General features: G+C 42.6%; 1 long non-coding RNA gene across 1 annotated transcript; it reads right to left on the bottom strand.

Moving 5' to 3' along the window:
- On the bottom strand, positions 1–27,831 carry LOC117098568. The gene is made up of 3 exons (XR_004443470.1): positions 27,368–27,831; positions 25,880–26,759; positions 1–1,200 (listed from the first exon to the last, which is right to left on the bottom strand). It is a non-coding gene; the product is annotated as an uncharacterized LOC117098568 (long non-coding RNA).
- Between the last annotated feature and the right edge of the window lie 38 nt (positions 27,832–27,869).

Here is a 27,869-nt window from a genome sequence, read left to right as displayed (position 1 = left end):
GTATTTACTCGAGGTAGTTAAAAACTTATATTCACACAAAAACCTGCGCATGGATGTTTATAGCTGCTTTATTCATAATTGCCAAAACTTGAAAGCAACCAAGATGTCCTTCAGTAGGTGAGGAGATAAATGAACTGTGGTACATCCAGACAATGGAATATTATTTGGCACTAAAAAGAAATAAGCTATCAAGCCATGAAATACACAGAAGAACCTTAGATGCATATTAATGAATGAAAGAAGCCAATCTGAAAAGGCTACATACTGTATGATTTCATATGTATGATATTTTGGAAAAGGCAAAACTATGGAGACAGTAAAAAGATCAGTGATTGCCATAGGGTTAAGGGGGAGGGAGGGACAAACAGAACACAGAGAACTTTCAGGGCAGTGAGACTACTCTGTATGTTACTGTAATGATGGACATGTCGTTATACTTTTATACAAACCTGAAGAATTTAGATGTACCAAAAGTAAACGCTAATGTAAAGTATGGACTTTAGGTGATCATGATGTGTCAATGAAGATTAATCAATTGGAACAAACATACCCCTGAGGTGAGGGATGTGGATAATTGAGGACGCTATGCATGTGTTGGGGCAAAGGGTATATGGAAAACCTCTGTATCTTCCATTCAATTTTACTATGAATGTAAAACTACTCTTAAAATGAAGTTTATTAAAAAGAAGAAGAAGAAGGTATGGCAGCCAATGATGTGGTGATGACAATCTGCAGCCTGCCTACCTCCTGTGCCTCAGTGCTTGGGTCTGGATGTTCATCCTCCCTGCCCGGGGCTGGGCTATGTACCAGACATCTCCCTTCACCCTCACCCTAGGGGTTCACGCTGTCTGTGCTAACCTCCCATTTTCTTATCCCTGTATAATTTATATAATAGAACACTTTAGAAGTATCTCTGCTCATTTAAATACTAATCAATCTCAGAAGCCCAATATTATAAAGTAGAGCTGAGTGACCCACTTCCTCACCCTAAAAGAAAATCAGAATTCAAGAACCCAGCATTTCCAGTTGTTTCTTCTTAGAGAGAGGACTGCTGATTCGCTTGTTTTGATGACACACATCCGCCAGTAGCTTCCCAAAAACTTGTGTGTTGTTCTGAGCCGTTTGAGGGCTCTGTGGTTTAGATCAGGATATTCTTGGCTTTCTCCATTTCAGGATTAAGATTCAGGTCTCTTGCATCTGCTAAAGTAAGTTAACAGTCATTCTGCTTTTCAGCTTCCAAAATGTATTGCCATTGTCTTTTTGCCTTTTCTTCCCATCCTTATGGATTTCAATTATCCTTTAAAAAAGATAATTCCTTTGCTATAACTTTAGTAGGATTTTAAGAGGGAGGAGAGTTATATGGGTGTCAAATCCATCATCATTACCAACCTATAGCCTTTTTCTACACCAATTTTTTGATTTAGCGTATAAAACTAATACTTAACCCTTAAAGCTATGAATTAAAGTTATAAGTTTAGCAAATCTTAATATTTTTACATGCTCCAATACTATTTATAAACTGACTTCAACTTAAATAACAAGCTTAAATAATTACTGAAGTGTGCATATGAAATTAAAGTTACTACACCAGCCTTTATTCTAACAGGCTAAAATTATTTTATGTTTTAGAAATGATAAAATATTAAACATGTACAGATTCCTTAATGCAAAAACATAATTTACATTTGGTTTTCTTAAAAAATTCTACTCAATTCTAAATCTGAGGTGAAAGATGCTAATTTATATAATCCCAAACAATTTTGGGATATCTTCCCAAATATTTTTGTATTTACCATCCCCTCTTACAATGATTTATTAACTACCAAAGAGACTCCTTGTGGGATGATGACAGAATTTTTGTCACAACACGGATGGAACACGTGAATCCCCATGTGTCTACAGTAGGGACTGTTTCCGAATTCTTTCATCACTCTAGGCAAATTAGCCATACTTACCTACACTACTATATTAATTGATTGAATTTTACATTTTTTTGGATTTCAAAGAATATAAATTGTTTTTATGTGTACTCTTGAAAACCTTTGAACTGTAGAGACTCTTACAATCTTTTTATCTACTCCCTATTAAAGTTAAGCCTCTTCCACGTAATAAAATGACTTTCAATTACCCTCTTGATCTTCTTGGTTGCAACTTCTAGGCTTATTCTACGGACATAATTAAAGGCAAAAACTAGAGGAGCTAAGGCAAAAATCAAGATGCAATATAAAGCAAAGAGTCTTAAGAAATTCGATCTCTGCTGCATCCTTTCACACATAATCCCCAGGGGCTCTATTACCAAATGTAAAATGTGCTTGACCAGGCTGTGAATCCACTGGGGCTTCACCCTGGGGGAACATGGGAGCACACAAGGGGAGGAGAATGTACCTGTCTAATTGTACAGCTGTGGCTCAATATATACTAAATGTGTTCATGGAGCCAAACCAGGGAAAATGGAAACTACTTCTCATGTCATCGTCATGTGGGCCTTAAAGAAGCCCAGTGGAAAACAGCTTTATGGATGGTTGGAGACGAGCAAGCTTGCCAAGACTGATTGTCAATAGTAAGAATGTGCTGGTGATGTCTGCTGGAAGATTGAGGCCCCACAGTGACACTGACACTACTTATTTTATGTGCTATGGAAAAGAAAAAAAAAAGGGCTTGGAAAACTAGCTTCAGTCGCTGTACTGTGAGTCAGTTTATGGAGTTGCTCGAAGTTATGACTATGAAACAATCAAATCCAGAAGAAGTTCTACCAGGGACAACTAATCTTCAGTAATACCATTGGCTTCTATCTGTGTCTGTTCTTCTTCCAAGCTGCCAGTAACTGCCTCAACACCTTTAATATGTATGTCTTCTCCATGTCATGCTTTTTACTTTCTCACAATTTTGGTTTATCCCAACCACAGCTGGTGAATGAGCCCTCTTGTCTTAGGAGATACATACTTTCAGCCTCAGATCGTCTCCACTTCAAATTCCTGAGGACACAAACATCACTGCCCTGCTCTTTTCAGTTGGGGCAGAGTTTCTTTTATACAACACCACCTCATGGGCCAATGTTTCCACTGCCCTTGAATCAGGTCCCCACTCCTGGGCTACCAGCTGTTGCGGGGTGGGAGCATTAATGCTGGGTTGAAACCTGGTGCTAAGGTCAGGGAAATTTCTTTTAGAAAAGGCATGGATATGACAGACACCATGATGGACATTTCTGGTACATATGGCTTGGAGGCTAATGACAGGCAAACTCATTTCTTTGATCCTCTTGCCTTTTCTTCAGGAAGAGAATTCAAAAAGCTAAGGGACAGAATGCCTGGGAGTGCCTATAGGTGAACCAGAAACAAATATCTCTTTATCTGCCTTTAATTATTCCTAAGGAGAGACATTTGGGGTTCAAAGTTTGGGAAGAATAATCTTTTGGGTTTGAAGACTCTTGACTAATGAAAGACCTTTGGCCATTGACCGTCTTTTTCCTTCTTTTTGCTACTCTCATGTTGGAGGGCTAGGAATGTTTTCTGTTTGGAATGCCTCTGGAAATCCTACAGGAATAAGGATAGACCAGAGGATGGGGGAAGGGAGCTGCCTGCTTGAGGCTTGCTCCAGTTTCATTTAATTGTTTACCTACTTATTTACTTATTTTTTAGAGAAAGGTCTTCTCTGTAGTTCAGGCTGGAGTACAGTAGTGCAATCACAGCTCACTGCAGCTTCCAACTCCTGGGCTCGAGTGATCCTCCCACCTCAGCCTCCCAAGAAGCTAGGAATACAGGTACATGTCACCACACACAACTAATTTTGGTATTTTTTATGGAGATGGGGGTCTGTTGCTTAGGCTGGCCTAGAACTCCTGGGCTCAAGCAGTCCTCCCACCTCAGCCTCCCAAAGCACTGGGATTACATGCATGAGCCACTGTGCCCAACCATTGTTCTAGTTTTAAACAAGAGAGGGGAAGTAGGACCTTCAGATTTCACTCTAAATTAATATTACTGAGCCTTCCATGGTGAGAAGGTAGCAGGATTCAAGCCAGAAGTATTGCCAGGATTGATAATTGAGCCATTTTGGCTGAGACATTCCTTGGTGGGCTCTCTGGGAAGCCAGCAGGTGAGCAATGAAGTACATCATTGTGATGGACATGAACATCTGACCAAGATAAATGTCACCATAAATCTATGACTAGCCAATCTGTCCTCTGCTGTTTGAGCTAAAGGATGGCATGATGAGATTGGCGCCTCATCCTGTTCCACTGCCTCCCAGGTCTCTGGCTCAAGGTAAGGATGTTCTCCTGGCCCTGGGCACTTGGCCCAGTTGGGCATATTGGGCTTCTGACAGGTTCCCTTCAGCTTTTCTTCCTTCCAGCAGACCCAAAAGATCCAGTTTCATTTGTCCCCGGTGGCCCCAGTCATTCTTTTACCTGGGTTTTCTCCATTTCCAGACCCAGTGAAAAGTAAAGAACAGGATACCTCCCTCCTCTTCCTACCCATCCAGCCACAATCCACAAGCAAACATACAGGGATTCAGGTGTCTTCAAGATCTTAGATTGTATTAATGATGGGGTCTCCCTTGAGGTGTGATGGTTTCTCCTTCACTAACTCACTACCCTGCACTGTCCTGGGCATTGGGCCAGCCTAGCAATTCCCTTCTCCATCAGGGAAGGATATCGGGGGATAAACATGAGGTTCATCCTCAAGGCTTGGGGGCCTTTATTTACGTGTCAGTGATAATAAAAATAAAATAATAAAATATAAATAATAAAAATATAATAAGTAAGAGGAGAAGAGGTACTATTTACTGAAGGCTGGCTCTCAGACAGGTGCCATGTCAAATTTTGACATACATATTTATTTAAGCCTCACAACAGTCCAGTGAACTAGATAGAATCTCCATTTTAAAGAGAGACAGAGATGGTAATAAGTTTGCCCAAGGTTACACAATGAGTAGAGCCAGAATTCAAACTCAGGTTTATCTGACTCCAAAATACTTTTGTCTCTGTGAAAATAATATATTCATTTTATTAAAATATCCATGCCTAAAGGAAAGAATAAAGAAGACCGTGAAGAATCACATGTAATTCCATTGCTCAGATATAATCACCATCAACATTTGGGTATTTCTTTTTAGACCTTTTCCTCTATGCATCCACATAGAAATACACATATATCAAGCACATATTCATTCATATGTCAAATAATTTTTGAATATATACTATGTTGTGGGTACTGCTCTACAGGCTGGACTAGTCCTGACCTTGTCCTGACCTTGAAGAGCTTACGTTCTAGTGGAGGAGTCAGAAAATAAGCAAATAGGCCAGGCTGGGCATGGGGGCTTATGCCTGTAATCCCAGCACTTTGGGAGGTCGAGGTGGGAGGATCACTTGAGGTTAGAAATTCAAGACCAGCCTGACCAACATGGCAAAACCCCATCTCTTCTAAAAATACAAAAATTAGCCGGTCATGGTGGTGGGTGCATGTAGTCCCAGCTACTTGGGAGGCTCAGGTGGGAGAATCACTTGAACCCAGGAGGCAGAGGCTGCAGTGAGCTGTGATCATGCCACTGCACTACAGCTTGGGTGACAGAGCAAGACTCTGTCAGAAGAAAGGAAGGAAGGAAGGAAGGAAGGAAGGAAGGAAGGAAGGAAGGAAGGAAGGAAGGAAGGAAAGAAAGAAAGGGAGAGAAAGAGAGAGAGAAAATAAGCAAATAACCAAACAAATTTGTATTATAATGTATGTTATCAGGTCTGGCTACACAGTTGTGCACTGAAGAACTCCAGGGGGAGCCAATCACACTAAGTTAAAGTGAATGACATCCCCAGGAATTGGGCAGTGCACAATCTATATCACACATGATGGGTAATTATATGAGACATAAAGCAGAATAAGGATAAATATTATTTTATGAATAGGAGATTGGAAAATACCTCTTTGATTAGGGAATATTCGAGAGTTATCTTAAGAAAGTGAGAGAGCAAACTCAGAGGAATCTGAGAGAAGAGACTTTCAGGTGAGGAAATAGCAAACGCAAAAACCCTAAGGCAAGGATGTTCTGGGCATGATTGGGGAACAGCAAAGGGGCTGGTGGGGGTTGAGGGCAGTGAGTGAGAGGAAAAGGGTGGGATCAGAGAGGTAGTGGGGGCCAGATCATAGGGCCTCGTGGACATGGTAAAAACTTTGGAATTTATTTTGTGTGTTGGAAGTCACCGGTGAGTTGTAAGCAGAGATGAACGCCTTCAGGATGAGTCTGGCTGCTGTCTAGAGAACACAGTGGGGAGGTAGAGAGGTCAGGTAGAATCAGAGAGTGATACTGGTAGCTTAAACTAGGCTGAGAGCTGTGGAGTGATAAGAAGTAGGAAATGTTCTAGGGTGTTGCTAACAGCAGATCTCAGGTAGTATCAGCAAAATTGCCAATGCATCACTGCAGGATGTGAGAGAAACAGGGAAGTCGGAGTGACCCACATGGACAGGGGGATGTCATGAGACTTGGAGCACAGAAGGGGCATGTCTGGGAAAAACAAAAAATTCCATCTGGGGAACTTAAATGTGAGATGCCTGTTAAGCAGCCAAGCAGAGATGTGTTGAGACTGGAGATAGTGTTTTGGAATTTGCACTGTATAGGTGTTTAAATCCATGGGCCAGATAAGATCTCCTACAGAGAGTATAAAAAAGAGAAGAGGTCTGACGACTGAGTCCTGGAGCAAAGCTACAAGAAAAAGTAAAGGAAATGAGGAGAATCCAGCAAAATCATCTAAGAAAGGACAGCCAAAGAAGCAAGAGGAAAAGCAGAAGGGTTTGATGTCCCGTAAGCCAAACAAAGGAAGGGTTATAAGCAGGAGAGAATGATTAGCTATAACAAAGGCTGCTGGAAGATTAAGTACGGGGGTAGAAACTGACCATCTAATGGGCGATGTTGACCCAAGTTTGGCATTGATGACTTCACAAGAGCAGTTTGAATGGAATAGTAGGAAGAAAAACACAATCGAAGTAAGTTTAGGAGAAAATGTACAGGAAGGAAATAGAGGCAAAAATAAATATTTCCAAAAGTTTTGCTGTGAAGGGAAGAAAAGGTGACATGTAACTTGTAGGAGATGGGAGTCAAGGGAATTTTCATATTTCATTTTAGTTTTTTGAACAAGTCATATTATGACAAGTTTTTAAGGTGGTGGTAACTATCCAGAAGAGAAGGGGGATGTGACTATGATGGGTCCGTGCCCTAAGAGGAGGCAGAATGAGTAGAGTCTTGTATACAAGTTGAGCAATATGTCTTTGCTAGAATAATGGTCACTTATTAATTATAATAAAAGGGAACATATAAATATGTGTAATGGGCATATACTATATATATTACCTTAATGTCTACTTTTTATTGGCTATCTTATGATAATATTACTTCATAAATAAAATTAGATGAATACCATATGGTCTCACAGTATTTCAGAGCATGCGTCTTCCATAATTTATTTAATCCATTTCCTCTTATTGGACATTTTGGTTGTTTTTAGTTGTTCACTGATACACAGAATGAAAAGCCAGGCTCTTGGACTCTGGTACCCTGACTCTGTGCTTCTTGCAGAAGTCATCCTGAGCTAGTGATGTGGGGCTGCCCCTGTCCAAGCTTAATCCCCCCTCTAAGGTTGGAACCCTGCTCTACACTCAAGATGCAGAGCACAGACGGGAAGAATCACTTGATCCCCTGCTAATCATGCCACTTGTTCCAACCTCAGCCTCTACCAGCCAGAGGCATGTGCCCACTCTGTGCTGGGTAGGGCATAGGAGAGTTGAAATAGACACTGCTTCTTCCTGCTTTGCAACTTAAAAGAGCTAAAAAAAAAAAATCTGTAAACTGTCATGGGGCCATAGTCTCTAGCCTTGGAGTTTGAGAATATTCTAGATCTAATTATATTAAATGTTTTCTTTTAAAAAAATATTTTTAGAGAGAGAAAAACTGAAAGCACAAAAAACTAAATAGCATGCTCTAAATTTCCCAGCAAAAAATAAAATTAAAAAAAAAAGCTGAGAATCCCACTCAGATCTGTCTAACACTAAAGCACCCTTTCCTCCCCACTTTCCACTGCGCTCCGTGTTTCACAAAGCCCTGCTCTCCATCACTTCACAGCCTTCCCAGGCTTTCCAAGCATAGCAAGGCAACTCCCTCCTGGGAGTCCACCCTGAGCCAAGGCCTCAGGGCTTCTTAGAGTCCAGGGTAGGCCCTTCCAGCTTTATCTCCAATGTCTCCTTCCTATACTCTGTGAAGCCACAAAGGCCACTTCCTAGTTGCAGTTCCAGTGTATCCTGCAATCTTCTGCTCCTTTCCTTTCCTTCTGCCCTTTCTATGTCCAGTGCCCTTCCTTAGCTCCAAATTTTGTTCTACTCACTCTTCAAGTTCTGGCTTATATGCCACCTCCTCCAGGAAGATTCACCCAGTGTTATTGGGCTTGCCCACCTCAAAAATCCTACAGCAGTTTATCTGTCCCTGTCTCATGAGCCTTAACACTTACTATCTTGTTTGGAGGTCATTTTCACATATATCACATATTTTCTCCCCTAACTTCATCAGACTAGAAGCTACTTGAGGGAAGGGATTATGTCTAAATTATCTAAGTAATTCCTCCTGTACCTGGCCCAGTACCTGGCATAAAGTAGGTACACGTTTGAAGGATGGATAAATGGATGGATGGATGGATAGATGGATGAATGGATAGATGCATGGATAGATGCATGGATGGATGCATGGATGGATGGATACATGGATGGATGGATGCATGGATGCATGGATGGATTTCCTACCTATTCCTGGCTTGATAACTTTTTTGGATGAGTTTATTTTGTTTTATTTAAATTTTAGAACCTGTCCTTACTGACATGGTTATGTAGAGCTGTCCCTAGTGCCTCAAAATTCCCTAATACATGTCTTTCTTCCATTCCTGTTGTTGTTAGTTGCCTAGAAGCTCCAACCCTTCTCCATCTCATCTGCTTAAATATATTACTCTGGGTTTTTCATAATTACCTCACTCAAATATTCCTAGCTGAAAAGTAAAGTAATAGGCACTTATAATATAGTCTTGCCAGGAGCATCTGCATTTTAATAGGATAAAATAGGCAAAAAGTACAGGTTTCTAGTAAAGGTATTTTAGACACCATGATAGGAGGTGGACAGAAACTTGCCTAATTGCCTATTCTCTGACTGGTAAGGGTGGTCCTGTGGCCAGGCTTCCTGTGGCTGAGTAGCAATTAACACAAGGAGTCCACATCATTTCCTTTCACCCCTACCTCGACCCAGGAACTGACAGCAGAACATCTCATGGTTATTGTCTCAAATGATAGACACTTTTGGCCATGCTAGACACTTTGGCAGGCACTAACTTGGGGGCTACAGAGGTCACAGTGCTCAAGAGTAGCTCTTCTCAAGGGGTAAAGTGCACTAGCAAATCTGCAAGCTAGAGACCCTGGGCCGAGGGGGAGAGAGAAGGAAATGCACTAGTAAGGCCTAGCCCATGCTCTAGATGTCTGAAAGCCAAGAGCAGGGATAGAGGCGCTTTCCACAGATGCACCAGGAGGCAGGAAGCCACCAATCTGCCCTTCTGGGCCCTGTCCCCAGGAGCAGGACATCAAGGGCATGTAGGAGAGTTCCCTGAGCTTAGGAAGGCCAAAGCAAGCAGGTTGGGAGACAGGAGTCACTACTACCCCAGCAGCTGAGCCCCAGTCTGTCTCCAGGGAAGTAGCCCCCTCTACCTAAGCCAGGCTGATCTTCCTAGCGTCCTACTCTGGAGATGTCTTGGCAGCAGTCAGGAAGCCAAGAGGAATCATTTGAGCACCTGCTCTGCACTAATCCCTGGGATCAGCAAGGCTATAAAAGAAGGACTCATTCATGGAGGAACCAAGGGGTAATGAACAGGAGTATGGGGCTTGGGACTGAACTCAGTTCCACCATTACCAGCTATGTAGCTTTGATGAAAACATCCACTTTTTACCAGGCTTCACTTGGCATAAAATTATAATAAAATAGTACTTATTGGCCAGGCGCGGTGGCTCAAGCCTGTAATCCCAGCACTTTGGTAGGCCGAGATGGGTGGATCACGAGGTCAGGAGATCGAGACCATCCTGGCTAACACGGTGAAACCCCGTCTCTACTAAAAATACAAACAATTAGCCGGGCAAGGTGGCGGCGCCTGTAGTCCCAGCTACTCGGGAGGCTGAGGCAGGAGAACGGCGTGAACCCGGGAGGCGGAGTTTGCAGTGAGCTGAGATCTGGCCACCGCACTCCAGCCTGGGTGACAGAGCAAGACTCCGTCTCAAAAAAAAAAAAAAAAAAAAAAATAGTACTTACTTAATTGATTGGGGAATAAGAAATGTAAGGCACCCAGCACAATGCCCGCACTCATAGTATGAGTTCAAGTAATGTTAGCAGTTGTCAAGGAGATTCCAGTCTGGCTGGTCTGTACATTAGAAATGATATTCAAGCAATGGATAGGAGAGAGAAGTAGCATTCCTAACACACATATACCACCAGTACACCCCACTTTCAGATCCATAACCCTACCACTGCCAAGGAGAGCTGGCACCAGCCACTGGATGCCCTGCTGCTCTTCTGGCCTGGCATCCAAGACCCTCCAAAGCATGTTCTGGTCTTAGCTTCAATCTTCATTTGTATCCACTTCCTTCAAACCCCTGACATTCTGGCCACACCCAATCACTGCCCCTACTCCAATTGTTCCTGTCCCTGAGTCCTTGTGGGCTAATTATGCTGACTATGCTGTCACCAGTGTCAACATCCTCTCGATCACTCAAACCTAAAATAAAAAGCCATTTTTGCCTGGGCGCAGTGGCTCACACCTATAATTCCAGCACTTTGGGAAGCCAAGGTGGGTAGATCACTTGAACTCCTGGCCTAGGCAACATAGTGAAAACCCATCTCTACTAAAAATACAAAAATTACCCAGGCGTGGTGGTGCATGCCTGTAATCCCTGCTACTCGAGGGGCTGAGGCAGGAGAATCACTTGAACCTGGGAAGAGGAGGTTGCAGTGAGCTGAGATCACACCACTGCACTCCAACTTGGGCAACAGAGTGAGACTCTGTCTCAAAAATAAATAAAATTAAATTAAAATTAAAAATTTCTTTTTTAAAAAAGCCCTCTTCTCCAGGAAGTCTCCCTAACCTCCAAACTGGAATAAAACTTAACCTCCTCTTAGCTTCCACAACACTTTTAAGGTTTGTGACTCCAGAATGGAATGCTCTGTATTTTCTCAAGTCCCCCTTTGAAGTGCAAGTAAATCAAAGGCATAAGGACTTTATGCCAAGTTTAGAATGCTCTGGATGTAACAATACACTGAGAAGGGACATGGGGCACAATTAAGCCACCTTGCTTATTATTCACCAGACCCAGAAGGCTCCAGCCACCACGCTCCATTCCCAAGACAGCAGCCTCATGCTGCCTTCAGTGGCTAGTTCTAAGAAACCTGTGGCTCTCCATCCCTTCTTAGTCCCTGGGGAAGTGGAGCTCTGTCTGTCTGAACCTTAGATCAATTGCCCTCCTGGCAGCCTTGAGACATTCCAGTTATTCTCATATTCATAGAATCTTCCTCTCAACTTTTCTGCTTTGTGTAGCTTTAAAATTGCTCCCAATATCTGCTTCATTTTGCTGTTCACACAAGTCTTCATGTTTCTCAGATTTTAAAAACATATTCTCTATCTTTGATATTAGCCAGACATCCTTGGGCACTTCTCTGATCATGCCCCCCATGCAGGCTACTGGCTGTCAACGTTAAACCCTGCAAAGCTCTCTGCCTTGGGCTTTCATCAAAGGAAACCACAGGAAACCCACCCTTATACTTGCTGTAGCAAAATCATTGAGAGCCCTGTCATCTAGACCATCGAATGTCTGCTATAAAAGCCACCCATGTGAGACATTTCTTTGAGAATCTACTGCTCAGAAAAGCTCTTCCTTCTCCCCTGAGAAATGTTCCATAATTCTCTTCTGATCATGAGGATTATGTAACAGTTCATGCCCCAGTTTTGGTTTTTAGCTGCCAAGAGCTTGGCATCTAAAGAAGGCCTTGTTAAAGAAACTTAGCTTATTGTTCAATTCTTATGCTCCTTCCTTTAGATTTCTAGATTTCTAGAACAATTCAGCCTGTTCTGCTTGGGTCTTTTGATTATTCCACCTAGGGTATGGGTTCAACCTGCTACCCCTGTCTGTCACTGGTGGGTCTTTAGTCATCCCAGGAGGATGGTACACACACAAAGCCTTCCCATCCTCTATACCTCCTTATTCCTAGACCTTTTTGTCTTGTGTTCTATTTTTCTGGAATGCAGCTTGGGAATTTAGGGAGTCCTAATATTTGAGATGGGAGTAAAAAGAAAGAATTGAAAAGTTAGTTCCCTTTCCCCCTTTTTAAAGAAAAACTGGTCTTATTTTTATCAAATATATACATGACCATAATGTAGACACTATTTTTCACCTATTTTAGTTGATTCTTTTAGTGTTACTTTAAGTAATTTTCATAGAGATTATTTCTATTTATATTCAGCTATTTCTTGGCTTTTCATTTTAAGAAGTACTCACTGACTTCCCACTATGGAACATGAGGATGTAAATCCCGTTTGCCACCATCACACCACTTCTCACCTCCCCCTATTCTCAGTAAGTCATATAGAAACTTTGATTCAAGTAATATTTGTTTATGTTATTATGATTACATAAGTGCTATAGCTGAGCCATGTAGTATACTACAATTTCTTTTCCTTTCCAGCACATTCCGTCTTTCCTGAATTTAACATCTTTTAATATCTTCATTGTTTGTTTTTTCATTTGCTTGCTTTTATGTTCTGATCACTAATTTAACCTCAAGTCTGCCCTCCAGTTGTGTCTCTCTCTTCATACCTTCAAGGACAGTTTAAGTATTCTATTGCTTTCCTCTTCTAGATGAAACCTCTCCCAAAACATTTTGACCTGTTTGAATATGGACTGGTTGATCTCTAAGTCCACTACACAGCAGCAGTAAAAAGCCCTACTAGCCAAAGGAGAAAACTGTTATCTGAACCTGATAAGAGATGTATCTATGGGAAAGGGGTCACCCAGTGGGAGTCATGGTCCCAGGTAGGATGCATCCTCTGCCAAACTGAAGTTCAGAAGGGATGAACATGAGCGATAAATATTACAACCTTAGTTTCTTCCTGCTGATCTCCTGCCCACATCTCTATTGGTCAAACCCAATGGTAAATCCACACGCAAGGGAGCTCAGATAATGTAGTCCATAGACATCAGTCTCCTGAAGCAAAGAGAAGGATAGAGACTAGAACTGAAGAAGCAAACTAAGAATAACTAGCAAATCATGTCTTTCTATTTTTGGTTTATTTATTATTTCAGAATAGCACATTCACTGGTAACTTTCTGAGAAAGGGCACATGAGAGGTAAATTACTTAAGTATTTATAAATGCAAAAATATCTTTCTGCCTTAAGCTAAATTGATAGTTTGGCTGGATATAGAATTCAAGGTTGGAAGTAATTTTGCCTCTATATGCAAATTCATCTTCTACATTTCATTGTGCATTCTCTCACATTTCTATGTCATTGTGTTTTTATGCCTTTTAAATAATCACTTCACTATAATTTTAATGAAGCTTTAGGGTGGAGACAGAGGTAAATGGATGTATTTATTTCTTCCATCTTCATCTGGGAGTCCAGTGATTGTTTCTCGAGGGTGCGATCAAACAAACGCATACAGTTTAAATAAACTTATCTCACTCATGCACTTTTTTTTACATGGGGCAGAATCAAAGGAGACATTCACACCAGGTTAACTGTTTCATTGGATTCTTTACAAATCTATCAATAGAACACTAATAGGACTACTCTCCTTAGAGTTTTTTTTAATAAAAAGATTACTCTCCTTAGAGTTTTATGTTATATATTTGAGTAATATTTTCAGTTCTCAAAGCACTTTTTCCTATTCATTTTCATTGGTCCTTGAAATGAAATGTCTATGTAGTAGACAGGGTAGGCATTGCTATCCCACTTACAGATGAGAAACCTGAAGCTCAAAGAGGTTGACTCATTTATCCAACTTAGTGGCAGAGACAAGGCTCAAACCTAAGTCTTGAATGCCAAGGTTGGTGCCTTTCCTTCCATCCATGCTTTCTGCAAAGGCAATATTTATATTTTTATAAACCACTCAGAATGGCAATCAAAGTGGTTTTGGATTCATTTTCCACAGAGTGCCCACATTGGCTCATGACAGTATTTGGACCATCTGTGGAAGATTAAAGAATCGTAAGATCTCTGGACTCCAGAACGCTTGGACACAGGGTGGGGAATGTCTCACACCAGGGCCTGTCATGGGCGGGGGGAGGGGGGCAGGGATAGCATTAGGAGATATACTTAATGTAAATGACGAGTTAACAGGTGCAGCACACCAACATGGCACATGTATATATATATGTAACAAACCTGCACGTTGTGCACATGTAAAGTATAATAACAATAAAAAAATAGTTTAAAAAAATCTCTGGACTCCAACTCTAAGAGATTCTGATTTATAAGATCTGAAGTGCAGACCAAGAATATCTATTTTGTTTTTAGATTTTTTTTTTGTTTTTTGAGATGGAGTTTTGCTCTTGTTGCCCAGGCTGGACTGCAATGGCACAATCTCGGCTCATTGCAACCTCTGCCTCCAAGGTTCAAGCAATTCTCCTGCCTCGGCCTCCTGAGTAGCTGGGATTATAGGCATGCACCACTATGCCCAGCTAATTTTGTATTTTTAGTAGAGACAGGGTTTCACCATATCAGTCAGGCTGGTCTCGAACTCCTGACCTCAGGTGATCCACCCACCTCGGCCTCCCAAATTGCTGGGATTGCAGGTGTGAGCCACCGCTCCCGGCCAATGATATCTATTTTTAAATAGCTTTCTAGGTGATATTGGAATGTAGCTTGATTGAAAACTGGCCCCCTAAAAGGACTGGAAGTGGTCTGGAGGGTCCCGTAGGCTTCAAGGCCTGGGTAAGTGAATGACAGTTCCCAGAATGTGACTATTTAACCTTTCAGACAGCAGCCATCCCAGCCTGCCACAGTCTAAGCTAACAACTTCATCTCTTCCACTCCTTCCCAAGGACCTCGTCGGACCTCACTTCTGCCCTCATTACCCGGCCCTGCCCACTCACACAATGGAGACTCTCTTGCCAGCTCCCTCGGCTGCTCCACTTTAGCTTGTAAGACATCAGGGACTCAACTTCCTGAAAATACTAAAGTGAAACACTTCCTCCCTAATAACTTAGGACCTCTTATGGAACCTAGTTCTCTAAGGAGCCAGAGGGAAGAATAAGAAAGCACTCTGCTCAGTCTCTGATTGGTGGCCACAAAAATGTTATCCCAGACTCTCAGGTGGTCCCCTAGCTGGGAAATACAAAATCCAAATATCTTTAGGTCAGAGACGGAGCACCTCGGCATCTAAATGCCAGTAACTATGTATGAAGGCCTCATGGTACACAGTGGAGGAAGCCAATTTTCTAGAACCTGAAGGTCCCTGAGCTGAAGGTGGTCAAAGAATGACAGAGAGAAAGAGGGCTGAACAACAAGAGTCTTAATGCTTCATTTACCAATGAGAGTATGAGAAGACTGAGCCTATTCAGAGAACCGATGGGAACAACCACCATAGTAACTTAGCAAGGGATACAGAAAACCTCCAGGAAAGAACTGCCCTAAGGCAGGGGCTGGTGCCTGAGCTTATACACAGTAACTCAGCCATTGGAGAAGAGGGATGATTTTGCATATTCTGTAATGTCCTTACCCTTGAACCCCAAGGTGTGTCCCAGTGATATGGTCTGGCTGTGTTCCTACCCAAATCTCATCTTGAATTCCCATGTGTTGTGGCAGGGACCTGGTGGGAGGTAATTGAATCATGGGGATGGGTCTTTCCCACACTGTTCTCATGATGGTGAATAAGTCTCATGAGATCTGATGGTTTTATATGGAAGAGTTTTCCTGCACAAGCTCTCTCTGCCTGCTGCCATCCATGTAAGACGTGACTTGCTCCTCCTTGCCTTCCACCATGATTGTGAGGCTTCCCCGGTCATGTGGAACTGTGAGTCCATTAAACCTCTTTCTTTTGGAAATTGTCCAGTCTCAGGTATGACTTTATCATCAGTGTGAAAAAAAGACTAAGACACCCAGGGTACCTACCACTTCCGGAGTCCTCTTTTAAGGTGTCTCTTCCACATAAGTCACCTTGCTCTTAACACAAGACCCCCAAGCCCCTAGTCCAGAAAATGGCCTGGAGTGGGAATGCAATCCAAGGGTAGTCAATGGAGGCTAAAGCAGAAAGTGAGGTAGCTTGGAACAGGAAGTCTCAAACAGCCAGCTGTTGCTCATGCCTGTAATCCCAGCACTTTGGGATGCTGAAGTGAGAATAGCCTGAGCTCAAGAGTTCGACACTAGCCTGGGCAACATAGCAAGACCTCATCTCTACTAAATATAAAAAGTCAAAATTAGCTGAGCATGGTGGCATGCACCTGTAATCCCAGCTACTTGGGAGGCTGAGGCAGGTGGATCACTACAGTCTGCAGTGAGCCATGATCATACCACTGCACTCTAGCCTGGGCAACAGAGTAAGACCTTGTAGGAAAAAAATTTTTTTTAAAAAAAGAGGTCTCAAATAGAGGAGGCCAACTAAGCAAGCCAATCTGATTCCTAAAGAAATTAGTTTATTTAACAAATATTTATTGAGCACATGTTTAGACATTTTAAAAATCTTATTTAATAAATGCTTCTACTGCATGTACTCTGTGCCAGACACTAATCTATGTGCTTTATAAATATTAATTCATTTAATTCTCATAACAGCTGTATAAGTTAAACTACTATTACTATCTCTTTTTAAGGTAAAGAAAACTAAAGGTGCAGAGAGCCTAAGTAACTTGCCCCAAGGTGTATCAATTAATCAATTAATTATTGAGTGGTAGAGACACTCTTTTATGTATTAGAGATAGATCAATAAGCAAAAGAGACAAAACTCTACGCCCTCCTCATACTGATAATTTTTGGTTTGAATGTTTAAAGAGAGAGTCAGTTGAGTGGCAATGCGAGCAGAAGCTAAAAAAACCAAAACAAAAAACCAACTTGAAAGTTGACAGGGAGGCCATGTGGCAGCAAAGTGTTCAAAAGGAAGGTAAGGGAGGTGACTGCAGATGATAGAAAAGTTAAAGGCCAGTGAACTGAGGGTGAGGGCCCAATAGGAGAAGCAAGTCACATGAACACCTGCCTGTTGCCAGCAATGTCATGTTCATGAGGCCCAGATTCTTCCTAGAGCCCCTAAGGCCCAGGTATGCGGTTGAATTTTTTATCCTCTTATTTCTACAATAAGACCACCAGTACTGAATATGAGTAATTTTTGTTCTTCATATTTTTAAGAACCTCCAACATTCAGCCCTCTGGTGCCCATTATAATCCCTTATGAAACTAAGGACTGCACAAAGCTAAACCCAAAAAGCCAGCATGCACAAAAAATCTCCTTGAAAGGTTAAAAGCATGAAATTGCACTGTTTTGGAACAAGCACGACCATGGAGAGAGGCACAAAGGTGGGATGACAATCAATCCTGCTTCAGAGAAGTGCAGGGCTGGCACAGGATAATGCCCTTGGGGATCAGCCTCAGTTAACCACCAACTCAACAGAAACAGGGGCAGAAGTCCCAGACCTGCAATTCTCCACTTCAACCAGCAGGCGGTGCAGCAGCACATCACTGCAACGTATGCATTTAACAGCGGCCTTGTTACATTTGTTTCTGGGAGTAAGGTGGGGTAACTTCAGCATCATCAACAGGGCTGAGAAGAAAGGTCCTCTCCCTCCACCTGGAGGGCAGCGACAGCTGAGAAAGCTGACATTTCTGAAGTAACATTGGGGAAGAAATAGAGCAAAATGGCAGTCACATGTGGAAACTGAGGATTTTATGAGCACATCTGAGATGCCCCATGGGAACTCTCAGAAACAATTTGGAAGCATTTAATAGGAGACTGGACATATTGCAATAGCATCTTGTAGTTAAAACAAAACTAATGGTTTGTTTTTTCCCTGAGAACCCATTTAAACCTTCAGGTTGATGTGATGTGGGTGAACATAAGTAATTCTTTGATTTTCCTTTGTCTCACCGCAGTTGATGCTGTGCTGCATGGGGAAGGCTGTGTTCTTTAAAGCTGAGCCAAATCACATTGATCCTCATTCTCACCTCTGCTGTGTCTCTGGAAGCCACAGTCCAGAGCATTGGGTCAACTTGATGATGGTAGGGAACACTCAGCAGGAAGCTTCAGTAATTCCAGTGCAAGTCAGAAAGATTATTTGGCAAGGGTTTGCTCACTGGAATGTGGTCCATTAGGCAGGGGAGTCAGCCATGGTCAGAAAGACCTTCAGAGCTGGAAACTTCCATAGGAATTGGCTTTCTCACATCACAGACGAGGGAACTGATGAGATTTTGTGTGTCCATTGCAGGAATTTCACACAACCATACCCTTCCTCCATATCAAGATTTACCAGCTCCTGCTACTCTCCCCAGAAAGAGGGCCAACCCTCCTAGTGCCCTAAGCAAATTGACTTTCTCCTCTCATCCCTTTCCTTCACTGGTGTGTTCAGGACAATACTTGGGAAAGCTTATTTTTGACCAAAAATTCCAGCCTAACTTAATGAGTGGTATAGTCTTCAGTACGGCAAGGTCCCAAGAAGTTGCAAGATTGATGATGATGATGATGATGATGATGATGAACAGCAATAATGACAGTAGCAATATGCACTTTTTGAGCTGGGCAGTATACTAAATACTTTATATACATTCCCTCACTGAATGTTCACCCCTCTTCAGAAATAAGTATTATTCTTATAGTACCAATAGAGACACTGAGGTTCAAACGTCAAGATATACACTCCAAGTCGCCAACTTAATAAGTAGTAAAGGGAAGATTTGTACCCATATCTGCCTGACTCTGAAGCTCATCTCTCCTCATCTCTTGTTAGATGAGATTCAATATCTACCTTCTCATTTCAGGAAGGAAAGGGAGATCAGGTGTTCGGGAGGCTGAACATACTGCACTAGAAGGCCATTTCTACCTTCGTTCTCTGTAACTGGTTCCCATTGACCACGTCCATCTGCCTCCTACCTTCTTAGAGGTCCCAGGCATTTTCTACAGACTGGTAGGAAAACTGGGGAAGTCAAAAATCTTCTTAAATTAGGAAAATATTAGTTTATTCAGTGGGGAAAGAAAACCTAGGGGCAAAAAGAGCCTAGAGAGTCAGTCTTGAGGAAAATCAAGTCAACCACATTCACAATCCTATTCATTTTCTAACCCATTTAAATGGAATTCTAATTGCATAAAACAACTAATTTTGCTCATTAAGGTTCAATTAAATTCATCTGAAACTCAGGATAATGGCACTGTTGTTGAACAGCCATATTAAAGATGAAACATAATCTCTCTTGACTCCATTTCCTTTGACAAAATGAAGTTCAGCTGCTAATGAGCCCACAATACCAGGCTTCGTTTATAAATGGCAACAAAGAGTGCCAGTTTTTGAACAGCAGTTTTTTTATTATCATCAGCAGCAGCCATTTCCTTTGTCACCAAAATACACAGAAATGATTAGGAGGCCTTTTTTTTCTCATTATGGCTTTGATTTTGGGGTAAAAATACGAAATGAATAGCTGCATAATCATATCACAGTAAAATCACACATTGAAAGTCCATAGGGGGTGGCCTCAAAGCCTTGATGCAGGGCTTTCTATGAGCTGAGCAGACATTTCAATTTCCAGCCTTTCAGGTCTCAGACGATCCCTCCCCTAGAGTCTAAATCTCTTTGTTTCAGGGCAAACAAGAAATGCTTCGCCCTACCTAGGTGGCCCATAACCCTGTATTTTTATAGCCTTAGGAAAGAACCTGTTTGCTCTCTAGAGTCAAGAAAGAGTCTGTCTAGTGTGAGTCTGCCTTGGCAGACAGCCTTGTCAGCCTCTGGCACACCTAATCCCTTCTATGGGCAGCCATCAGGATGGCAGCAGACTGCCATGACTCGCCTCAGGGCCTTGCTGTGTTCACAGCTGACCTCACCTGGCAGAGCGCCTGTGCCTGTCAGCCGTACTGCCACTTTCTAGCCCGGAGATGTCAATCTAGTGCCCGAAGTTAAGGCAAATGCTCACGTTACCAGGCGGTCCTTGCTCCCAGAGCTCCCATGATGGTGGCGGGCCGCTCCACGATGGTGGCAAGCCTCATGTTCTCTGACCTGGGGTTCTTGGCCTCACGGATTCCAAGGAATGGAATCTTGGGCCATGTGGTGAGTGTATAGCTCTATTAGAAACTGTGGGTCATGGAAGAGAACCGTGGAACCCAGTGACTAGTGTTCAGCTCGATTAGAATGAACCCGGGCACTTAGCCGTGCAGGAAGAATGGCAAGCCTTTAGCCTGACTGGGAGTGGCAATGGGCACCTCGCTAGACCAGGAGCACAGCGGACACCCTGCCGGATCCAGAGGGATGGAAGTCAGCAGTGGGTCTTTGGCGGCAGCAAACAGCAGTGGTGGACGGTGAGTGAAAGCTCAGCTTGAGCTGTAACAAACACGGACCATAAGAGAGTGCAGCTGCAAGATGTAATAGAGTGAAAACAGAGCTCCCATACAAAGGGAGGGAACCCAAAGAGGGTAGCCCTTGCCAGCTCGAATGTCTGGGTTTATATCCCATTGTCCCTCCCACTGTGCTCTCAGGCGATAGATGATTGGCTATTTCTTTACCTCCTGTTTTTGCCTAATCAGCATTTTAGTGAGCTCTCTTCACTACCTGATTGGTCAGGTGTGAGCTAAGTTGCAAGTCCTGTGTTTAAAGGTGGATGTGGTCACCTTCCCAGCTAGGCTTAGGGATTCTTAGTTGGCCTAGGAAATCCAGCTAGTCCCGTCTCTCACTGTCAGCCCCTAGCCCAGTGTATTAGTCACAGTTCTACATAAAAACAGAACCGATAAGGTATATAGAGATAGATATAGATGGTATAGATACAGATATAGACATAGATATAGATGATTAGATAAAGAGAGATAGGACAGGGGATTTATTAGGGGAATTGATTGTGTGAGTAGGGAGGCTAAGTCCCATGATAAGCTGCTTGCAAGTCAGAGAACCAGGGAAACCAGAAGCATAGTTCAGCCCAAGTTTGAGTTTGAGGACTGAGAACTGAGGAGCCACTGGTACATGTCCTGGTGTCTGAAGGCCAGAGTACCTGCAGTTCTGACGTCCAAGAGCAGGAGAAGCTAGGTGTCCCAACTCCAGAAAACAGAGAGAGAGCAAATTCATCTTTCCTCTGCCTTTTCATTCTATCTGAGCCCTTAGCCAATTGGATGATGCCCATTCCCACTGGGTAAGGGGTATATTAGTTTGTTCCCACGCTGCTAATAAATACATACCTGAGACTCAGTAATTTATAAATGAAAGAGGTTTAATGGACTCACAGTTCTACATGGCTAAGGCCTCACAATCATGGTAGAAGGCAAAGAAGGAGCAAAGGTATGTTTTACATGGTGGCAGACAGAGTGTGTGCAGGGGAACTGCCCTTTATAAACCATCAGATCTTGTGAGTCTTATTCACTGTCAGGAGAATAGCATGGGAAAGACCCACACCCATGATTTAATTACCTCCCACCAGGTCCCTCCCACTACACGTGGAAATTATAGGAGCTACAACTCAAGATGAGATTTGGGTGGGCACACAGCCAAACCATTACTCAGCTCACTGATTCAAATGCCAGTCTTTTCTGGAACACTCTGACAGACACAGCCAGAAATAATGCTTCAACCAGCTATCTGGTTAGCCCTTAACCCAGTCAAGTTGACACCTAAAATAAACCATCACACCAGTGAGAGCACAAGTCTGGCCAAGTGGCATTCAATCAGGAACGTGTCTGGTATTCAACCAAGCTTGGTGAGCATCTGATATGTGCAGGGTGTTGCAGGAAATATGGAGAAAAATCAGGCCTGTGGAGCACGGTGTGAATAGAACACCTAAAATAAGAATGCAGGTCCATAATCCCGTATCCCAAACGCTCGGAGCTAGGTTTGTTTTGTGTGAATTCAGAACTGTTCAGATTCTAGAAAGGCCTACCAAATATCATATATTACCTAACACCCCACGTGAATATTTTGAGGTGATGTGTGTGAATATTCATACTAAATGAATGAATAATGTAAACAGTTTCATATCAGTTCAGATCATTTTGCTTCTAAATGAGTTATGAGTTAGGAAAATGTTCCCGGGAGCAAAGGAAGACCCACCTAGGAGGGGAAGAAAAAGGGGTTCTATCTGAAATATGATGAACAACTGGATCCATCTGACAGCACCCTCTGGAGTCCCCTTGCACCCAGGAAAGAACACAGGTGTAGTGAACAGAGAGGTGTTAACCTTACTGGACTCCTACAGGTGGAGTATGAAAGGCCCATTTCTGAGTGTGGGGCCAAGGGATTTGCCTTTCTCCAGAGCTGCTGCAAGAAGTCTGTGTCCAGTGTTGCTGAGGCTGCTGGAGCTGAGGATCAAACTCCCCCACAGTCCCCCAGGGCAGCTCTGTGGCCAGCATGTGCATTCCCTCTGTGTAGCCTATCTTCCATTGAAAAGACTCACCACCCCCACTAGCACAATCATACACCTGGCCCAATCAACAGAAGGCAAGTCCACATTTGGCCAACTGTATAGCCTTTGCAAATGGGTGAGTATACTAAGTAATATATTCAAAATAAATCTTCATACCTAAGAATATATATTCTTATGAAAATATTCACCTAATGCCCCTTAGTCTCCAGGAGCTGTGACAGCAACACATTGAACATTTTTTTTAACTTTGCATGATTTTTTTTTTTTTAAATGCTGTAATAGGCCTGGCACAGTGGTTCACACTTATAATCCTAACACTTTGGGAGGCCAAGGTAGGTGGATCACTTGAGCCCAGGAGTTTGTGACCGGCCTGGGCAACATGGCAAAACCGTCTCTACAAAAAATACAAAAATTAGCTGGCTGTGGTGGCATGTGCCTACTTAGGAGACTGAGGTGGGAGGATCACTTGAGCCTGGGAGGCAGAGGTTGCAGTGAGCCAAGATCACCCCACTATACTCCAGCCTGGGCAACACAGCAAGACCTTGACTGAAATACAAAAAAATAAAATACTGTAATATATGGAGACAGAATGAATACTATTCAATGAAAACTAAGCAGCTAACTGTGGAATTAACAATGGTGGCTGTACGACCTTGTGAACATACTAAAAACCACTTGATTTTACATTTTAAAAGGGTGAATCTTATGGTATATGGATTATCAATTAAAAAAAAAAAACCTAAACAGTTGAAAGTTAACCGTGAAATGACTTTCAGCTCCACTGCAGTCCTATGGCCACAGCCTGAGACCTATCCGCACTGGAATCTCAAATGTAGAAATCTGAAACCAATGCCCCTCCCTCAGACCATGCCTCCTGATGAAAGACCTCTCAGTCTCCCTCCTGCTGTATCTGCTGCACAGTTGTCTTCGTTTTCTATTGGTGCTATAATGAATAAATTTAGTGGCTTAAAACAACACGCATGTATACTCTTACAGTTCCGGAGGCCAGACGTCTGAAATCAGTGTCACTGAGCTCCTGTCAACATGTCAGCAGGGCTGGTTCCGTGCAGAGGCTTCTGGGGCCAAACTGTCCCCTTGCCTTTCCAGTTTCTAGAAGCCACCCACATTCCTTGTTTCTGGTCCTTTCCTCTATCTTCAAAGCAGATCCCCTCCATCCCAAGGCCTTGTTTGTCACTGACCCTCCTGCTTCCCTCTTAGGAAGAATGTGATTCACACTGAGCCCACCCAGATAATCCAGGATAACCTCCTTGTCTCAAGCCTTTAACTCAGTAACATCTACAAAGTCTGTTTTTGCCATGTAAGGTGACATTCGCAGGCTCCGGGATGAGGCTATGGACATCTTTAGGAGCCATGATCCAGTCTCCCACGGCCTTCCACTCCCTAGAGATTCTTCTCTTTCCTCCCACTCAGTCCCCTCTTGACATCAACTACCTTTCTTATCCAACCCAAAAAATGAGTTGAAAGAAACTGTTCTTTCTGGCATCTTCAATTCTCTCACACTCTTTTCCTTACATCAAACCCACCTGGATACTCCCTCCTGGAACAATTCTATAATCTGTCTTCTCTGTTCTTATAATCAAGAAATCGGTCTTACCGAATAAAATCTCCCCTTTCCTGTGTAAAACCTGCAACTCCATCTCTGCTCCTAATCCCTTTCCCTCCCTTTGGGATTTCTCCAGAAATTATTGTTTAGATTCTCCATCTCTGCCCTTCATCTAGATCCTTTCCCTCAGAAATAAATATTTTCTCCTATCAAAAAGAAAAAGTGGCCAGGCGCAGTGGCTCAATCCTGTAATCCCAGCACTTTGGGAGGCTAAAGCAGGCGGATCAGTTGAGGTCAGGGGTTCGAGACCAGCCTGGCCAACATGGTGAAACCCTGTCTCTACTAAAATACAAAAATTAGTCAAGCATGGTGGTGCATGCCTGTAGTCCCAGCTACTCGGGGGGCTGAAACAGGATAATCGCTTGAACCCAGGAGGCAGAGAGGTTGTAGTGAGCTGAGATCATGCCACTGCACTCCAGCCTGGGCAATAGACCGAGACTCCATCTCAGAACAACAACAACAAAGAAAAACAAAAAAAGAAAAAATGAGGACTTCTTGTTCTGGGCTTGTTTCTCCCTGGCTAAGTATAATTTAAAATCCTAGACACAGTACAACAAATAAACCTAAGAGAACTACGAAGTGTTGAAGGAGGAAAGCAGACTAACAAGGACTTTAGGATTTAAGGAATCTGTGTGAACAGGGTTCAGTTCTCTGGGTTTTCGTTTTATCTCCCCTATATCCTGGACTTAGAACTGGAAAATCCTGTAAATGGCAACAACCAACAAGCAAACACAATTTAAAAAGAAAAAAAGCCCCAGGAAAAGTCTGTTCTGTCTAGTCAAAGAACAGGAAAAGGAGCAATCCCTCAAAACAAAAATGTTGATAATACTCCTCCTACCCCTATCAAATACAAGGCACGGCCTCCTGCTTCCACAGTGTCAGTGAAGACAAACAGGAAGTCTGGGATTCCCCTCCACACTTGGTGGCAGCAAGTGACCCAGGACGAGGCTTCCCTCCCCACCTCCCAGCACTGTGTTGCTGGACTGCGCGTGGGGTTCTGCACTCCTTTCTCCCAATTACATGATCTTACTTGGATTTTGTAACATTTTTTTTTTTGCTTTGACCACTGCTTCTTCTTGAAACATGCTCTTCCCTTGCTGTGTCCAGGAAACCACAGTATCCTGGGTTTCCCCTCTCACTGAGCTTTTCAACCCCCACGCCCGGGATCATCTTTTCCTACCCAATTATGTTTAGCCATTCTCTAGGGTTCTGATCTTTGCTCATTTCTTTATTCATGTGACATGTTTTCTAAGTAGCCTGCCTTCCATTCCCCTAGATTTTTACTTACTTAAAAAAAAAAAAGTCAAAAAAAGAATACTAATCCCGGAAAATGGGAAAAAAAAAGTCACATTCATTGAAGTGTGATTTACACATAGTTCACCCATTTTAGTGTTACGTTCTATGAATTTTGACAAATATACACAGTCTTGTTACCACCATCATAATCAAGATAAAGAGTATCTCCATCACCCCCAAAATATTCCCTTATATTCTTTGTTGTCATCCTTTCCCCCACCTCCAGTCCTTGGCAACCACTGGATCTGTTTTCTGTCCCTATAGTTTTTCCTTTGCCAGGAGATAATTTTCCTGTACACTTTTACATGTAACAATAAAGACAATGCCTTCACATTCATCTCTCTCTCTACTGTTAACCTTTCTTTTGAGCTTCAGACTCACCTCTCCGATGTCTCCTGTTTGGGTCAGATTTAGGATTTTTTCTTCATGCGTTGAGAAGGTTGAGTGATTCCAAAGTTACCCAACCTCTGTGAGTTTTAGTTTTATTCCATAAAAGAGGGTAATGGTACTTATTTTGCTGATTTCTTGGGGAGGTTAAATAAGATAAACGTCACCAAGGAGACTACAAAACTGGATGTACACAATAGATGCTCAATATATCATTAATATCGGTTGCTTTTGATGAAGTTTCATTTCCTCAAAGGGATCTCAAAGTTCCCCGGCCACCTTCGGATACTGAAGCACGGGGTTTCTGAGTCATAGGCCCACTTGCTGGAGAGTTCAGGCCTCACCAGAGACTAGAAATCATTCTCCCCACTGGCCAGTGCTATGTGTTGCTATAACACGTCAGGTGAGAGGATGTGTAACTCTTCAGATAACTGCTCATCTGAATTCTCAGAGACTTTGCAGGACAATTGAGTCTTGCAACCAACCAATTACTTCATGTAATGAGAATGCCTCAGGATCTCTGGTTAGCTTCAAGTTTATGGGGCTGATTTATATCTGAAATGAAGATTGTTTCATTTCAGATTCCTTTTACTTAAAGGCAAAAATAAAGCACAATGTTATCTTGCAGCAGATACTGCTCCAATGATTATTCATAAGGCCTCCAGGGCATTTCTAGTAATATGTGCATGAACGGCCTTGTTTCACACTGGATGGGTACAGGGAGAGGTGGCAGACCCACTCACTCCTACACAGTTCTGTATTCTCGGTCTCCACATTTCCACGTACTGTGACCCAGTAGCAATGTGTAATACATTCTGGGAAGCCATGTGATACACTTCAGTGGATGCTGCTTCTCAATTTCTCTCTAGTTGAACTAAAAGAAAAAAAAAAAAAAGGTCCTTTAATAAAAGTAAACTGACAAGGATCACATTGTTCTCATTTCAAACACACAAAAAGGAATTAAAATGTTATGAAATATGCCAGGCCATTTTTACTAATCCCTTAACCTCCAGAGAAAGGGCTTGCAATTAGTGTTACATTAGAATCGTCATAGCTTAGCAATTTTTTAATACTAGAAGGACTTCAGCTGATTTTATGCTACACATATACACTAAACATGCAGTTAGTGTAACCAAAAAAATTAAAATTACAATTGAGGTGCCACACAGTAAGTGAAAAAGGTGTAACGGTCTGTCTGGTCATAGAGCTAATAACCACTTTATGCAGAATGCAGTGAAACAAAGGTGCCTTTCTCAATAGCCAGAGTGCATTTGTGGCCAGCACTATTTTACTAAGGCCGTATACAGCTGTACTTGGTTACAGGCACATTTGTTAAGTGAGACTATAAAAAACAGCTGTATTTGAGATCACATAGACCTCTGCACATTTTCTCCCTGTGGCAGCCAATCAGAAATCTTGCTGACAGGCAAACTTGTACAGAACAAATGATCCTATTTAGATTAATTCCTCTTAATGCCTTACCCAGGCCTACTTTCCTGGCATATCACGTAGAGAGCAGGTCAGTTCCATTCAAAACCTAGAGATAGAAAATTCAAGCTTGATTAGTTGATAAAATATATGACTACACTGGTAGAGAATGTGGAGTGCTCACTCTCTGTAAAAGTGAGGCTGGTGGGCTCTACCCCAGCTCAGAGCTGAGCCACAAGGCACTCTGGAATATGAGCATCCAGCCAGGAAGCAGTCTAGGGAATTGGTTTTAGCTGTGACTCTTTCCTTACTGTTTTGGTCTTCACTCTCCACCCAGAACCAGGATACACTCATACCCTTTGCCATGAAACTCTGAAATGCCGTTCCAGTCCCTGGTTCTGGGCTTTTGCCCATAGGATGTTAACCAGAGCCCTATAGACGACTGAAATGTGCTTACTTGGCTAGGCTTGCTTGCTCTCCTGCCTCTGCAATTGACATGAGAAGAACATACCCAGGTTGCCCACTGGGACCACTAGAATAATGGGAGGCCCACGGA

The sequence above is a fragment of the Trachypithecus francoisi genome, unplaced genomic scaffold (genome assembly GCF_009764315.1).
Source record: "Trachypithecus francoisi isolate TF-2019V2 unplaced genomic scaffold, Tfra_2.0 Lachesis_group16, whole genome shotgun sequence".
In the NCBI taxonomy this organism is placed as follows: Eukaryota; Metazoa; Chordata; class Mammalia; order Primates; family Cercopithecidae; genus Trachypithecus; species Trachypithecus francoisi.
Note: the sequence above shows the minus strand (reverse complement) of the source record. Positions and strands in the feature narration are given on the sequence as shown.